The sequence below is a fragment of the Elephantulus edwardii genome, unplaced genomic scaffold (assembly GCF_000299155.1).
Source record: "Elephantulus edwardii isolate Elephantulus edwardi_28Jun2011 unplaced genomic scaffold, EleEdw1.0 scaffold00308, whole genome shotgun sequence".
In the NCBI taxonomy this organism is placed as follows: domain Eukaryota; kingdom Metazoa; phylum Chordata; class Mammalia; order Macroscelidea; family Macroscelididae; genus Elephantulus; species Elephantulus edwardii.
Genome location: NW_006400058.1, coordinates 135,530 through 141,838, shown reverse-complemented (window position 1 = coordinate 141,838; position 6,309 = coordinate 135,530). Strand labels below are relative to the sequence as shown.

At 39.9% G+C, this 6,309-nt stretch overlaps 1 pseudogene; it reads left to right on the top strand.

Annotated features, from left to right (window-relative positions):
• Nucleotides 1-6,274, top strand: part of LOC102845817 — an 18,211-nt pseudogene extending 11,937 nt beyond the window's left edge.
• The last annotated feature ends 35 nt before the right edge of the window (nucleotides 6,275-6,309 follow it).

Below are 6,309 nucleotides of genomic sequence, written 5' to 3'. Positions count from 1 at the left end.
GGATAGAGCAGGGTTTAGGGCTGTTGTGCATAGGGTCGCTATGAGTCGCAAATGACTCGACGGCACATAACAACAACAACAACAACAACAACAACAACATGCAAGCGATCTGGTGGCTTAGTCTGTAACGTGTCGCACTTCTAACCCAAAGGTGGCAGCTCTTTGGTGGTTCAAATCCAGCAGCCACTCCATGGGAGAAAGATGGCCAGTCTCCTCCCAGGTGATTTATACCCTCTGAAAATCCGCTGGAGGGTCAACTATAAGTCGGTTCTGAAGTGATGTTAGCTAGTATTGAGTATACAGGTCTTTGTGTGGATGCATTGGGTAAATACCTAGAATAGCAATGATGAGTGGAGTAGTATCTGAGTGCTGAATTTCATAAACAAATTTTCAAATTATTTCCTAAAGAGCTGTGACATTTTACTTCTCCACTGACAGTATCTACTTCTCCATTAAGTTTCAGTTGTCCAAGATCCCCCCCTACTGGCGTTATGTGGAAATTATTTTTGCCCTTGTACTAATTATGGGTAAAGAGTATTGAATATACCATGGACTGCTAAGAGAACGAATAGGTTTGTCCCGGAGAGCGTGAAACCAGGCTGTTTCTTGGAGGCAAGGATTCTGAGGCTCTGTCTGATACAGAGTCGTTATGAGTCACAAGCAAGTCCATGGCCCTTAACAACAACATGTTCTCAAGAAGGTCAAGACTGCAGTCTTCTGTATGGATTGAAGATCAACATCAAGAAGACAAAGATTCTCACCTCTGGGCCAGTTGGCAGCACCACAGTAGATGGAGAAGGGACTGAGGTGGTTAATAATTTCAGCTTGCTTGGCTCCACAATCAATACTCGTGGCACCAGCAATCAGGAAATCAAAAGACTAATTACTCCAGAAAAAGCTGCTGTCAGGGACCTCTCAAAAGTGCTAAAGAAGGGAGCTCTGGTGACCTAGTGGCAAGAAGCTGCATCGCAATCCCAGAGGTGCCCAGTTCGAATCCACCGGATGCTCTGCTGGAGAAGGAGGGACAATCTCTTCCTGTACCTGTCAGATCTGATTTGATGGTACACAGACACACACACACACACACACACACACACACAAAATGATAAAATAGAATTAAAATTTTAAAAAAAGTTTAAAAAGTGCTAAAGAGCAACAATATCAGTCCAGAGACTAAGATGTGCCTGATTCAGGCAATGGTCTTTGCAATTACTTGCTAGGCATCAGAAAGCTGGACAATGACCAGAGATGACAGAAGAATGGACGCCTTTGAATTGTGGAGTTGCCAAGAAAACAAACAAGTTTATCCTGGAGAAGGTGAAACCAAGTTACTTCTTGGAGGCAAGGATTTTGAAGCTCCATATGACATACTTTGGGCACGTGGCCAGGAGTGACCAGTCCCTAAAGAGGGACATCATGCTTGGGGAAATGGGGGTCAGTGCAGGAGAGGAAGATCCTGGATGAGATGGACTGACACACAGTAACTGGGATAATGGGGTTAGAGATGTCGGAGACAGTGAGACAGGCTCAGGCAGAGTTCAGATTACACAGGGTTACTATGAGTCACAGGCAACTTGATGGCATATAACAACCCAACAAGTATGTTCTCAAGATTCTTAAGGTCTTGATACCATCAGCAATTCTTCTCCTAGATATAAAGCCAAAGAGTGGGAACAACCCAAACAAAAGGTGGCATATCCCTACAATGGAATTCTTGTTGAAAATAAAATGAAATGTCTTAGGCCCATTGCCATCAAGTCAAAACTGACTCTCAGCTAACTATCCAGTGAGTTTTCAGAAACTATAAATCACACAGAGAAGAATTCATGTCTTTTTCCCTCAGAGCAGCTGGTGTATTTGAACCGCCTGTCTTTGGGATGACAGTATGACTCCCCTTACTGACTAGACTATCAGAGAACTCCCTTAAACAAGATTGTTGTTGTTATGTACCATTGAGTCAGAATGGACCCATAGCAAAATTTTTTATTTAAAAATTTAAATTACATTTTGTTGATTTAAAGAAATTAAGTGCTGGTAAATGTACATGGATGAACCTTGCAGTGGATTAGAACTTCCGGCTCTGGGTTAGTAGCCCAATAGGTTACATATCAGATTACAGAGCCATAATATTAGAAATCAGTGATGGAAGATTATGAGAAGCAGTCAAATACATGGAAAATGAATAACCCAACAGCACTAAGAGTCAAGTTAAGGGTAAAATCCATAAAAAATGGAAAAGACAATGTTTTTAACAACTAGTAGTAGCAAAACTGGAAAATCCATTTGCAGAAGAATAAAACGAGTTCTATGCCTCCTACCATACACAAAACTAACTCAAAGTGCATCAAAGATTTAAATGTAAAATGTGATATTATAAAAATCATCAAAGAACTAATAAGGAGACATTTAGGAGCCATAATATAAAACAAAAATTGACTGTGAGCATAACCAAAACTAGTCTCTGGATCAGTTCCTGTACTTGAGGGGTTTCCTGTCTTTCACTGACCTCCTACATTTTCAAACATGATATTCTTTTCAAAGACTGGTCTTCCTTGCTAACATACACAAGTTGCTGTTGTTGTTAGATGTCATCAAGTCAGGTACAACTCATAGCAACCCTATGAACAAAAGATCTGGGCCCTGTTCTGTCCTGTGCCATTCTCACACTTCCTGACACACAAGAGTTCATTGCAGCAACCACTGTGTCAATGCACCTGATTGAGTAACTTCCTCTCCTCCGCCGCCAACCCACCACACTTGCCAGCATCATGTCCCTCTCCAAGGAATAGCTCCTCCTAGCAACATACCCAAAGTATGTCGGTCAAATCCTCTTCATACTTGCCTCCTCAAAGTATTGTTCAGTGCTCTTCACCAACACCACAGCTCAAAGGCATCAATTCTTTTCCTCTCATCCTTATTCATTCTCCAGCTCTGAGATGCATAGCAAGTAATTGGAAAGACTATGACCTGAATCACACGCACATTAGTCCTCAAAGTGACATCATTACTTCTCAATAATTTGGAGAGCTCCTTAACTGCAGATTTTCCCAGTGCAATGTGTCTCCTTATTTCCTGACTGCTGGTACCAAGGGTGTTGATTGTGGATCCAAGCAAGATGAAGCTACTGACAGTTTCAATCTCCTCTCCACCCATCCTGATGCTGCATATCCGTCTAGTGGTAAGAATGTTTCTTTCTTTTACTGACATTGAGATGCAATCCATAATGAAGGCTGCATTCCTTAACCTTCTGCAACAAGTGCTTCAAGTCCTCCTCACTTTCAGCAAGGTGCATAACGCAGGTTATTGAATCTCCCTCCAATCCTGATGTCACATTCCTCCTCACAGAGTCCAACTTCTCAAATAATTTGCTCAGCATATAGATTAAATAGGTATGGAAAGAGACTACAACCCTGACACACTTCCTTCCCAATTCCAAACCACACAGTGCTTTCCTGCTCCATTCACACAACAGCCTCCTGTTCCAAATACAGGTTCCATGTGAACATAATCAAGTGTGCTCTGGGATTCCCATTTTTTTCAATGTCAGTCACAACTTGTCATGATCCACACAGTCAAATGCCTTTGCATAGTCAATAAAGCACAAATAGACATTCCTCTGGTATGCCTTGCTTTCAGCCAAGATCCATCTGACATCAGCAGGATCCCTGGTTCCATGGCCTCTTAGAAATCCTGCTTGAACTTCTGGCAGTTCCCTATCTACGTACTTACTGTTCTAGCCATTTTTAAATAATCTTCAGCAGGACTTTGCTTGCATGTGATATCAATTATATTGTTTGATAGTTTCCACATTCACCTTTGTTGGATCACCTTTACTTAGGAATGAGAACAGATATGGACCTCTTCCTATATGTTGGCTAGACAGCTGTCCTCCAAGTTTCCTGACATAGACTGGTAATTGCATACAAGGCTGCATTTGTTAAATGAAATAAGTCAATCGGTATCCCATCATTTCCTGGGACCTTATTTTTTGCCAATGCCTTCAACGTAACCTCTACTTCCTCCTTCATTACCATTGGCTCTTGTTCATACGACACTTGCTGAAATTTTTCAATGTCAATCAATTCTTTCTGGTACAGTGACTCTGTGTATTCCCTCCATCTACTTTTGAGGCTTTCTGGGCCATTCAATATATTGCCCATAGCATCTTTCAATACTGCATCATGAGGCTTAAATTTGTTTTTCATTCAGCTTGAGAAATCCAAAGCAAGTTCTTCTCTTTATTCTCCAATTCCAGCTCTCTGCACATTCTGTTATAATGCCTTGCTTTGTCCTTCCAACCTGCCCTTTGAAATCATCTCTTAAGCTCTTTCACTTCAACATGTTTTCCTTTTGTTTTGGCTTCTCGATGTTCCAGTGCAATCTTTAGAATCTCTTCTGACATCCGTTTTGATTTTTTTCTTTCTCCTCTGTTTATGTAATGACCTTTAGCTTTCTTCATGGATTATATCTTTGATATCACCCCACAACTCACCTGGTCTTCATCATTGGTGTTTAATGTCTCTAACTTATTCTCTTTTTTAACCATTTGTTCATTTATCCATGAATATGCTTGTCAAATTCCATTTTCTATACACTATGAATTCATTTCATTTTCTGTACTACTAGATATGCACATTTTAAAAATATTTAACTTACATTTTGTGAAGAAATGAAGTATTTTCTGGAAAAAGTAATTTTTTTTATTGTTCTCTAACAACATATTTAAATCTCACTCAACTAATTCATTTAAATGCCCTTGTTTATCACAATTTGGCTTATACAATTCTATTACAGCTAATACTGTTTTACCCTGTTATATAATAAATAGTTAAGAACCTCCTGGATCGTTTAATACTCTGCCTAAAGCATCCTTGATTATAGCAACTCAAGGTTTGAATTTGTTCTTCAGTTCCTTGAGCTTAAGAAATGCTGAGCAAGTTCGGCCCTTTTGGTTTTCTGACTCCAAATCCTTGCACATTTCATTGTAATATTTTACTTTGTCATTCCGCACTCCCTTTTGAAATCTTCTGTTCAGCTCTTTAGTATCTTGAATTCTTTCTTGTGCTTTGGCTTCTCTGAGCTCCAGTGCAATATTCGGAGTCTCTTCTGACATCCATTTTGGTCTTCCTCTTCTGTCTTTGTAATGATTTGAACTCTTCTTGGATCATACCCTTGATATCCTCCCACAACTCATCTGGTCTTTGCTCATTCGTGTTCAAGTCCTCAAACCTGTTCCTGAGATGGTTCTGAAATTCAGGTGGGATAGACTCAAAGTTATATTTTGAATCCCATGGATTCGGTTTAATTTTCCTCAGCTTCAGCTTGAACTTGCATATGAGTAGTTGGTGGTCTGTTCCACAATCAGCTCCGGGCCTAGTTTTCACAGCTGATAGTGAGCTTCTCCAGAGGTTCCTTCTGCAGATGTAATAGATCTGATTCCTATGCATACCATCAAGTGAGATCCATGTGTATAACCTGCGTTAATGTCTCTTAAAAAATGTGTTTGCGATGATTGTGCAAAATTCAATCATTCTATCTCCAGCTCCATTTCTGTCTCCGAGTCCATGTTTTCTGACTACTGATTCTTCTTCTCTGTTTCCAACTTTTGCATTCCAGTCACCCATTATTATAAATTATTTTCAGTTAAGAACATTTTTCTAATAACTGTTTCTCTTTGATATGATACCTAACAGTTTAACACTTCTCAGAAGTGACTCAAATTTACTGAAAATGTACACTCTTTAAAAGGCACACATGTTTATGGGTCCAAATCTTTATTGTTTTAAAATTCTACATGTCTTTTACAATACAATATTTTTAAAAATAAAATTTTTTTACAATACTTCATTTTGTTATTTAAATGACCTCTATATGGTTCAAACCTGTTCTTAAGATGATCATAAAATTCAGATGGAATTGATTCAAGAGCAGATCTTGGTTCCTATGGAATTATTTTCATTTTCTTTAGCGTCAGTTTGAACTTGCATACGAGTAATTGATGATGGGAACTGCAGTCTGCCCTGGCCTAGTTTTGACTGTGGATATTGAGCTTCTCCAGTGGTTTCTTCCACAGATGTAGTCAGTCTGATTCCTACGCAGCCCATCAGGTGAGATCCATGTGGAAAGTCATCGTTTGTGTCTTTAAAAGTTATTTGCAGTTCCCCAGCGGTCCCATGGATCTGTCTCTTGCTTCAACAGTGTTTGGACGGAATAGACCCGGCTACTTCCCCCCTTCCAACCTCCGACTACCCTCCAACTTCACCTCCAGGCGTAACCTCGGGATCATCTCAACCATCTCCTATTTTAGGG